We start from the raw sequence: 12,053 nt of genomic DNA on the forward strand, positions 1-12,053 counted from the left end.
AACTGAAGAGTTAATGTGCTCACTTTATATTCATTAAGCCAGTCCTTTCTGTTGCGTATTTTGGCACATGGTTTTTAGACATATTTCATTGATCTTTGCAAGGTTGAAAGTTGATTTAAAGCCAGATGTTCAGAAATAGACTGAGAAAGGAATTGTAACTATCCATCCCTTAATTTTTACACAAAAACCTCAATGTGAAAATCTTTCTAGACTGATGGATGTCCTATATAAAACTGGGTCAAAAACACAGCTCTCGTAGAAAATGGATTATTAAATGGTGCCGAAACAAAATCATACAGAATCAAAACCACATCTTCTCTTGGCATTAGTTTCAAGTGGACTTCCTCTGAATTCTTTTTAAACTTTTTTTTTTATTTTGACATAATTTCAGGCTTAAAGAAAAGTTATGAAAATAATCCAAAGAATGTCCATATATCTTCACCTATATTCGACAAATGTTAGGATATTAACACATTTCTTTCACTGTTTTCGCTTTTTCTTCAGTGGCTACTTTCTAGAAATGATGATGTTTTCTTAGGAAATCATGTCACAATATCAAAATCAGGGTATTAATATTAATGCAATGATATTATCTAATCAATAGACCCTGTTGTCTGGTGGGCACAGACCCAGTGACCAAAGCTAATACCACCAATACTGGCACAAACTGGCCATGTTTAATATGACAGGCTCAGTTTAATAATAGGACTCAGCATGGTTTCTGTGATGTCCCCAACAAAAATGCATGACCTGCATTGACTCTTGAGGAAACATCAGACAAAGGCAGATGAGGGGACAACTGGACCGCACTCTTCAAAAGTGCTGGTGTCACCAATACAAAACAAGTAAGTAACAACCTCAACACAGGAAGAGAGGGAGGGAAGGAGAAAGAAACTGTTCCAAATGAGCAGCCAAGACAGAACTGTCATTCTGAGTGTTTGTGTAGATGAAGATTAACTTAATGACTTAATGACTGGATAGGGTCCCAGGAAAGCAAATCCTCGCTAATTCTAGGGATACTTCATTGGCACTTACACAGACATATCTACACTTGGCCCCAAGTGTGATGGCGCAGACAGGTTTGAGCGGCATTTCCAGCAGGCAAACTGTTAACGCTGCCTATTTGATCCCCGGAGCCCGCGGTCCGCCCGCGCGCCTAACCCAGCCGCCGGGCTCGGAGCAGAGCGGGCGGCTCCGCGCGCGCGGGCTCCGCCGGGTCATCGCCGCTGAGATCCGCCTGCAGCGGCCCGGGCCGCTCCTGGCACCGCTCCTGCTTCTGCTTCTGGAATTAGAGCGAAAACAGCCCAGGGACACCGCTTAGCCCAAGGAGGAATTTTCTTCCCCTTGCTCACATCAGAGCACACCGGGATCCGCGGTATCCCTGCAGTGCAGTGGCCAGGAGATTTGGGAGCATTTATAGAGCACTTGGTGAGACTTTCATCACATTCTTGTTATTTATTTATTTTTAATTTGTCAGTCATTTACATGTCTGTGTAACTTTGGGGCTCCATTTGTACTCCTCTATATGTACACAGGCTTCAGTCACTTTCCACCTCCTGCAGGTGCCAATGCTTCTTCCCTACCCGCCCCCCCCCAAACCCCCATGCTCACCTTCCGTCCCTCTGTCCCTCTGGTAACCAGCATTTATCACTCTATTTTTATAGTGAAAAAACATATTTTTCACTAAGTCGAAGACTTTTTTTTGCTGTACGTTGTCAGTATGGGGTTTTTCTTTTTTTATAAATTTATATTTATGGTCCACAGATAACATTATATAGTTGTAATAAAATAAAATGTAATACATTTAGAAAAAAAATGACAGTTTATATAATTATTCTGTAGTATTTTCCATTTTTCTCCTCCCCCCAACTTTTTAAATGAGAGACTTGAGTTTACCACTATAACGTTAACATTGCAAGATTTTATACTTGACGAGGCTTTATGAAGTTCTTCAACAGAACAGATCTAGGTTTCCTGGGTCTGAGAGGGAGGGAAGATTTTAAAAAAGTGAATAGAATATTGCAACTATAAAGCCAGGTACAAAAGTTAATATTTGCTTAGCATTAAAAAACCAAGTTATATTACTGGAGACTGGGACAGATCCCTTTCTTCTACAATATCTTTAAGCTGTTATCAGAACTGTTTACACACATAGCTTCAGGTTTAAAATCTGGTTTCCCCTCCCTCCCTAGAATACTCTGTGACACCCACAAGTTCTGCCAGCCAGCACCTGGCTGGTAAAAAGTGAGGCATCCTGGGCCTTCATCTTGGTTAGTTCTATGGTAAGTCTACTGCTTTATAGTCACTGTCATTAAGTTTATTCGCAGTAGCAGATTAAAAAAAAACATAGCCACAACTTACCCATTCAAAAAAGTATTTCAGTTGCAATACTAAAGATTTAAAAACTCTTGATTTTCCATAATAACAACAATAATAATAATAATAATAATAATAATAATAATTTTATTTATAGGATTCTCATACAGAGTTACACCCTTGCTGGTACTAGTTTGTACAAAAAGCACACTTCAGTCACAAAGACATCAGTTTCTGTTGTATAGGAGGACAGAACTTTGGGGTTATGACTTTGGGTAACATTAGACAGGAGACCCTATGGGCCTCCCACCTCCCCGGGCTGCACTTCTAGCCCCCCGCTTTCCAGGAGCCCGTTATGACACAGTACCCAGAGCTGCCCCACCCGGCTGTGCTGAGCGCAGTCTCACCTGGCCCCAGTAGGTAACTCTTGGGTATCATGCGCTTGGATGCCACTTTGTGGAAAGTGCAGGGCTTCCCATGTAGTCTGGTCTCCTAAGACCCCTAATCAGGCCCTAAACTGCCTCAGGATCAGATTCAACCCTCCACACCTCCAGCTGAAGCTGATGAGTAGAAATACAACTGCCCCATCATAAACAAAATGGGAATCTCGGTTATAGTGAACCGGGTGCTTTATCACTGCAGAAGGTTAGGGCAAAAACCACAGATAATGTGCATGAAAGGACTTGTAAAGTGATCAAGTAGACTTCAAACACTTTTGGCAAGGAGAGCTAAAAAGAAATGCCTCTTAATGAACAGCAAACAGCAGAGCAACTACAGAGTGAAAGAAGTAAGTAGTTTCACAATCGCTTGTCAGACTCTGTCAGTGAAACAGAAACCCTATTTCTCAGCAGTATCTCTCCCTCTACCACATGTGGTGTAAGGACAGTATATGATTTAGGATGAAGGTCTACAAGCTTAGGCAAATCACTTGGGAAACCTGTCTCATCATTTGTGAAATCAGCTTCCTAAGAATTCCTATCCCCAGGTGTTATGAAAATCAATGGTGAGAAGTTCTTTGTAAGTGACTGGAGAAGGTTTGTGTTTATTTTCATTTTTATGTGAAAATGAGAAGATGTCTGGTGTTTCAAGTTCACCTATAATAGGCCATCAATAAAAGCTACACATTATTATTATTACAACTCAGTTAATTCCAGAAATAAACATCTACTCCAGTTTAGTCCCTGGAGGAGTTGAGGGAAGAATGTTCTGTCTCTGCTTCTCTGTAGTGTTCACTTCCTTACGGTTTTTCCAGGGCAGGCTAGAAGGGGAGAAATGTCACAAAAAAAGTCATGTAATTGAAGTCTTCAGCTTCGTCATTTAAGAATGAGGAAAAAAAAAAAAACTGTGTGGAAGATGGTTGAGCTCTCCACAGATTAATAGTATGTGGGGTTTTGTTTTATTTTATTTGTATGTACTTTACCAGCCACTGAGAAAGTCACTTTTCTATTTTACCAACTTTCCTGGGTCTCAATCTGACTCCTCCTTTTGGCCTCCACCTGGCCCCACCTCCAAGCCTCCAAACCCTGACTGGATCTGCCATTGCTGTGTGGTGGCGCGACTGTGCTTCCTTCGCATTTCCTGGTCAGCCTGGATTTCTACGGCTTTCCTATTCCATTCTGCTGCATAGCTTTTCCTCTTTCCTCTGACTTGCTGCAATATAATGGTCAAACCTCATATTTAAAATATGATTATAAAAATAAAAAAAAAAATCCAGGAAGGCCTTATTGCATGTCAGTAAATGATTGTGTCTCTTCTGCTTCTTTGAGGTCTTGTGGTGAAGAACATCAGAAAGAATTTTAGTTAGAAACCTGAAGCCAACAAGCTCTAGGAGCCTATCAGTGTCATTCCCTTTCCAAAGGCGAGGCAGAAGTGCAGTAACTGTTCGTTTTCAAAGAAACTTTGTTTATATTTGTTCACTAATCACAGCTAAAATGAGATTAAATGTATGTATGTACTTCTCCCTCTCTGTCCAGTGTTCAAGAAACTACCTATAAATCAGTCAGATTTTCAGTTGTCCTATTAGAGTAAACCAAACACAAATGGAGATCAAAACGCATATAAAAATGGACATTTTTAAAAATATTTTTTAATTTCAGAAAAAAGTTTTACCAACACATACATGAAGATAGAGATTAAAAAAAAAACAGGATTAGAGTGCATCAAATAGAAACTCCATCTAGATGCATTAGATAATTTCCTTCAGGTTCTTAAAATCTGTTGATATATACTGTCTGCTATCTGTGATGTAGCTTTGTCAGAGTGTGCGTGTGTTTGTACACACTCTTAGAACTGGAAAACTAGTAAGTGGAATGAAATTATTTCTTCTCTGTTAAGTAACTCTTTTTGTACTTGCTCTCCTGAAACACTTTTCATCTGCAAAGTTATCTGTAGAGGTTTTAATTATTTTTTTAATTTTGCCACTTGATTTTGATGAGTGTTGTTGGCAGTGGATTCAGACGGCAGGGGACAGGTTTAATCAATTGCAAGTGACTTCTGTAACCTTTGGTTTGGGAAGTAAATAGGAGGAGAACAGAAACTCAGTGGTACATTCTCTTCTCTTTCAAACATATGTTCTTATTTAATAAATTCTCTCTCAAGAAAAATAAGCCTGTAGTTATTGGTGGTCAGTTTCACGTAATAGGAGCTACTGCAGTTTCCCATTTAAAAAATATATAAAGCTGCAATAAAACAAACAGTCACTTTATTGGGTATGAAGTAATAAACTAGTGGTTATAATGATAACCTCTATGATGTGCCTTCAAGGGAAACAACCTTGATTCTTTCAGAGTTTGGAGAGGGACTTCTTAGCTTCGTGGTACAGAAAACCAGTATGTAATAGATTCCTACCCACTGTTCTGGGCTTTCATAGCAACTAGAAGATTTCACTTTTAATGATGATCACAGCCATAATTAACTAATTATAAAATGTGCAATGTGTTGTTCAATATCTCATCCTTCCATAAAGTTCTATATACAGGCCAGGACTTTGTCACTTTAGGCAGTTGGATTGTGACTCCCATGCATGAATGACTGGCATCTTCAGAGAGGAGAAAGTCACAAAGAGGAAACAGCATGGGAATATAACCAAGATGAAAATACATACATTGTGCAAAAATGAAAAATTATCTAAAAATATATAAAATAAAATATTAAAAAAAGAACATGGAGAAAGAAGGAAGGGAAAGAGAAAGAGAGAAAAGTAAGTGGGAACACATGAAAGAAAGGAAAGAAAAGGAAAAAGATGAAAAGAGAGAAAAGAAATTAGGGGAAAAAAGAAAGCAAAAGAGAAAATGACAGCCAGCAAGCATGCCAAGCTCTTCAAGCTTACTTATTGATATCAAATAGGTATTTCTAACTGCTCACTCTTTTAAGGCAAATAAACCACAGCACTGGAAAAGTGTTTCCATAGGCTGTTTCCAAGGCTACTTCTGTTGCACCTTGCCGTCAGCATGGAAAACAATATCCTCCAGTGGTCCTCAATACGGGCAGAGGCAGTAAGTGAAAGCAAAGGCATTTCAACCATAAAGTGTTGCTGAATGCTGAGTGCTGGAGATGCACCCCATCTCTATGGGTTCACATTGCTTAGAACCCATGGGGTGACACAGCCTGAGTATCAGAAATTAAGAGTCATTAGTCCTGGCAGGAACAATCTTTTGCAGACGGCCGGAGAATTGCTGTTGGATGCAGATTCTAGTCCCCTGGAAGTGATATTGAACACCCAGGGAATTTCTCTTAAAGGTGCAATAATTCATGGCTGGATATTAACCAGATCTATGACATACACTACTGCCACATCATCTTCTCATTTCACTCCCCCTAGCCCTGCTGAACATTTCTAATACAGCAGGGGTGTTTGGTGAAATACGACTTTCTGATTGAATGAATGCCTGCGGGCCTCCGTGATAAACACCAGTTCAAGCATACTGTGGGTTATAATGAGGGACAAGTGCCAAAACCTCCAGATGAGTTTGTAGCACACACGCCTTTGTTTGCAAACTCCTACCCGCCCCTACCCCCCAGCCAGCCAAATTATCTCCCTTTATTTTTCATCACATCTGACTGTGACCAATAATTTCTGTATGGTGAACATCAATTGCATTGTTCTGTTTTTTTTTTTTCCCTCTGTCTCTTTGCTTTCAGATGCCAAGCTATATTTGACATTCAGACAGTTTTATAGAAGGGAAGTTTTAAAGAAACATTTACTTGGACTGATATAAACCATTGGCATGGATAAGTTATATTCTATACACCTTATCGTTTTGGTCTCCCCCTCCTCTTTATTACCTTTTTTTGGTTTCTATTGCTAACATATTTCATTTTATGCCAGTGTATTTTTCCAGTACTAAAGCTATGCTTTTTTTTAGGTCTACCTAGAAAATTTTCAGTTACATCATTTGCACAAATATGTTGATGTTAACATTGAAAAACCTCTTTGCTTGCAGTTGTATATTTTATTTGGCTAAAAATGGCTCATGTCTAATACATTACATGTCCTTTGGTGATACTATTTAAGCAAGAAATTCCAAAACTCACAAATACCGGGTAGCCAAAAGTTCCAAAGCTGTGCATGAACACTAAACATGCAATATATCTCCTCCTTTTCCAAACAGAAATAGATTTCTCTCTGATTTGTTTGATAAATTTGACCCAAGATTTCCATTTGGAGTTATTGGAGTTCCTACTGTTTTTCTGCGTGTTGGTGGGCCAAGGCCTAATCACCCCAAAGCCCCATGGAGGCCATAAATTACACCGATGAGGTGAAGCTTTGTATTCCTTCGGCTGCAGAAGAAGGCCATTTTGCTGCAGCCTATTTTGACAGGCATGAATTTAATTCATTGTTTTATGACAGATGGGAAAAGTGTACATGCTCATAGTACTGATTTATGGTCATTTGGGTCTGGAGGATTCTATAATTTGCAACTAATGTGAAAACAGATGGATAGGCAGACACCAAAGGTTAGGCTGACCCGTGGGTTCTCTCCACTGGTTACAAATGGCGTCCATATGCGTCCAATCTCTCTGGGTGAGGTCTTCGTCGGGCGGCCAGACTGTAAAGCGCTGCTGCATTTCCTTTCACTTTTCTGAGTAAGTCTGTGGAAGTGAAATTGGGGGAACATTTCTAAGTTTTGTGATTTGAAGTCATTCTCTGCAGTGTGAATGTGTGATTTCTTTTCCTTATCTTTCTTTTTAAATTAAAAGGCAGTTTTCTAAAGTGTATTCAGTACATTCATTATTATCCAAACAAGTTATACCATATAAAGGCATTGGGGACTGTTTTCATTTCAATTGACAAATTTATTTTAATAGAATGATTGATTGGAAATCAGCAGTTGGGGAGTTTCAAAGGAAATACCTTACGTTGGGAACCACATGTATGTTTGTGAGAAATGTGTTTGTGCTTAAATATGTGAATTTCTACTTTGCAAATCATTTTGGATTTTTTTTAAAAAAATGGATTATCAAGAAAAATTATTCAGATGATGCTAATACTATTTTTAACTTTTAAATGAGTTCACAAAAGAGGAAACCTCAATTATGATCTCTTTTTAAGAAAGAAAATGAAGACCTGTGGCAACAAAGTAAATCCAGAATTAATTTAGTTGAATTGGTATTTGTAGTGTGATTAAAAATAGTGTTAAGAAATTGCATATTTTGTTATTGATGATATTGTTCAATTATTTAACTATCAATTTCTCTTTACATTTTGATGTTAAAACAGGTCATTAATATTAGTTGTGAAGATGGAGTAAAGTTGTATTTAATTTTGCAAATTGATGATTTTGCAAATTGGTAAATTAAGAATATGTGTTTCAGACATAATTAAGATCTCTTAGTTGTGACCAAATCAGCATTTTGACAATAAAGGCAGAGGACGTAGTCTTATAATGTCATAATATTGTTTTATTTTATCCTGTTTTAAATCCATTTTAACCAATCTAGAAAGTATTCCTGAGGCTTAAGCAACATAAAACTGTTTTGGTCCAAGGAGCAGGATATTTACAACTTCCTATGGAGCTGTGAAGACAGCAGGATTTAACCTCACTTCACACATCAACTTTCGAACATTTACCTTAGGAAGGGAAAAAATTGTGACTGATAACTAATTTTAATTGGCATCTGAAATAAAAAGTAAACCAAGCAAAGCAAATGAGTGTTTTCCTAAGTCGTGGTCTGCTTAACAAAGAACTAATTTTTAAGTACTCAGAAGAAAATTGTGCGTGTGTATTTTTTCACATCTTGAGGAACCTGTAGACCGGGGATGAGTTTGCTTTTTCAGACAAAGATGCTGTATCTCATTGCTGAGTCAGATGGGGGTGGTCACATCAGAAGATACCAAGAGGAGTCATGTGAGATGAGAAAAAAATCTATATCTGCTCTTAAAGACTTTCTCTTGGACTAAATGTTTATTTTTTTTTAATCATTTGGACTGTTGATATAATAGCCTTATTCCTATTGTTGCTTGACATCAAAACAGGTAGGACTTCCTTTTATGATGCAGTTTTTGGAGTCAGATTTTTGGCATGGCTGTGGTGCATTTAGTTATTCACATCACCTAGAGTAGATGAAATCAGATCCCACCCCACGATCACAAGAAAATGTCAAGAAGCAGCCACTGAGCCACCTTTTTGAAGCATCACCTTATCTTCTCCCAGTCATTCTATACCCCCCATGCCTGTGCCTCACTTTTCTTCTTCTTCCAGAACTTTTAAATCCTGCCTGTCTTCCTCATTGACTCAGCAGTGTTAGATGCTAAAGATTTGGTGGTAATCAAGAACCTCAGGACCCCTACTTTTGGGAGTGTGTGGTTTTCTGAGCAGAATGAACCTCTCTTTTTCTTCCCTGAGCTCCCTAGTGTGTATCTCTACCAAGCACTTACACCATCAAGTGGTAAGTTATTCATATTTTTCTCTTTTACTAGGAAACTGTCTTTTTATAGTTTATTGTCTTTTTAAATTCCATTACTTGTTTTAGTGCCTGGAACATAGTAATTGTTCAATAAAAATTAATTGAAAGTTGACTATGTGAGGGGCGGGAGGGGAGGGATTGGGGTCAGAATGGGGGGGTTGCAATTGTATGGGGAATATAAAAATAAAATTTATTATTTAAAACAAAAAACAAAAAACAAAAAAAAAAAAAAGAAAGTTGACTATGTGAAAAAAAAATTGTTCTTTAGGTCAACTCTGTCAGGACAGAAATCAGTCTGGTTGCTGTAGATTATGAAATAAATTAAAAGCAAATCCAATAACCCAGAGGGAGAAAGACAAATACCAGATGACTTCACTCACATGTGGGATATAGAGAATCAAAACAAAGGAACTGACAGAAGTAAACCAAAACAAATTCTAACAATGACTGCAGAATTGAGGCCACTAGAGGGGGAGGGTGCCGAAAGGTATACAATACAGCAGTGTGGGTGCTCTGGGGTGAGTGGACTGTGCTCCCCTATATCTCTGTATCAAATCCATAATATATTTATAGTTATAAAATGAGCAGAGAAGTAATCATGATATATGAAGAAACCAATAATATGAATTCATATTTAAAACAATTAAATGGCCATTTGCATTGTTAAGATTGCCCAAATAATATATAGGTACATCACAGTGGCAGCCTATCTAACAATTCACACAAAGTAAAAGTTAACATCTCTGGGCTTCTTTATTCACAATCTTGTTCTGAGGTTACCAAGGCTCACAGTTTATGAATAATCTCTCATAATTTCTTCTTTCTATTTACAAAATCACAGATGATATATGTAGGTAAACCATTCTCCCTTGGTTCATATATCTTCATTTTTAATTAAATAGATAGCTAATAGTTGCAATATGCCTGAGAATTTTCCAGGCACAAACTATGCTTTAATTATTAGTTGTCAGCACAACCCCATGTGATAGGTACTGTCATTGCACCAACCCTAGAAATGAGAAAGCCATATTTTGGGAGGTTAACTAATATGCCCAAGGCAGTGAGCGATGCACTGAGGACAGAAAAGCAGGCATTCTGGAGCGTGAGCTCACCTCCTAACCTATGTGCCCTGCTGCTTTGAGAATGAGACCCTACAGCTGGACTGCTTTGCGGCTTTCTTTTTTTTTTTTTTTTTTTTTTTCACTTAATGTTGCATCTGGGATATTTCTCCATGTCTTCACATATAAATATAACTTGTTTTTAAGCTATTGCTAATATCCCATGGCATAGATGTATTCCAATTTATGTTGTCATTCCTCCAATCATGACTATTTAGTTTGATTCCAGTCTTTTATTATTACAAATCTGTAACAAATATTCTTGTATGCTTTTTGTTCATACCTGGCAATATCTCTGACTAAACCTGAAAGTATATACCTAAAAGTAAAATGCTGGCCCAAAGGGTATGTATTACATTAAATTTTAATAGATGCTGCTAAAATTTGTTCCAAACAGCCAACGTTAATTACTATCTTTCTTTGAAATGTTTTGAAAAAGCCAAAAGAGATAGATTATATATAAAAATAAATAAAAATTTAAAATTGTTAAATTTTAAACTTAAAAAATTATATAAAATTTATTTTGATAGTTTTCTTATTGATTTTAGTGGATGTACAAATGCTAATGTATTTTCATTCTGTTACTTTTCCTTGAAATTTGTTGACTTCTATTGTTATGTTATTTTACAGATTTATGAGAACAAATGTTTTCTGTGTTTTTTACACTGCTTAAGAAATTATTTTCTATGAGTTTTAAGTATATTTTTAGCACAATCACATTGATATTTGTTTTAATTGTTAATTATTTACATAAAACTGATATTCTGAAATGTACTAATGTGAGCAGTAGGTAGAAATTTTTTCCTATTCAGTTTTCTCAGAACCATTTATTGGATAATTCTTCTGCCTTTTATTGATCTGAAATGTTACTTCTATCATAAATTTTTTATGTGCAAACACTCTGGAAAATACAGTAAGATAATTTAAGAGCCATGCAATGTTCACATGCTTTAGTTAAACAGTTTTTTTCTTTACAATTTTTGTATAGAAGGTTTGGGGTATAGGCCAGAGGTTGGAGAGGATTTTCAAGAGACAGAGTAGGGAGCAGGACAGGCAGATTGACTGAAATACTGCTAAGGGGAGCAGCAGGTAAGACAGGAGACAGGAGAGGTCTCCTTTGCCATATGTGGGTTAGCTCCCTGACCAGGATGGAACTCAGGCCATGGCAGTGAGAAGACTGAGATCTAACCCTTAGGACACCAGGGAGGCACTGATCAAGTAGTTTTTTTTAGATATGTACACCAAGTGAGTAACAGAGATGAAATCAAAGATTAATTTACATGTTGCAGCTATTTTATTTTTTAAGCCTAGAAAGAATGGAAATGTTAGATTGTCCAAAAATAAGGATGTTGCATAAATTTAGGGTACTTTTCTGGGATGGAATTCTACTGACTTAGTACCCTGGGGCTTCGTAGACCTGCCGTGACCGTCATTGGTGCTCTTTGTCAAATGTTTTCGGTTCCCCACCTCATTGACCTGTGGGAGGCTCATGCTTCCTGGATACCTTGCAAATGGGTGGGGCCATGGAACTGCCTGACAGTGAGTCATGAGCAGAAGTGACATGCATCATTTCCAGGCCAGAACATCTAATTGCTAAAGGGAAACACTCCAGGTTAATTAGGAAGAGCAACAATATTTGAAATGACATGGCTCAGTGACAGTAAGTAGAGATCTTCCACTAAACAGAAATAGAAATATAGATTAGAAAGAAGC

The sequence above is a fragment of the Talpa occidentalis genome, unplaced genomic scaffold (assembly GCF_014898055.3).
Source record: "Talpa occidentalis isolate TD23 unplaced genomic scaffold, MPIMG_talOcc4v2.1 talOcc4.10, whole genome shotgun sequence".
NCBI classification, from domain to species: Eukaryota; Metazoa; Chordata; class Mammalia; order Eulipotyphla; family Talpidae; genus Talpa; species Talpa occidentalis.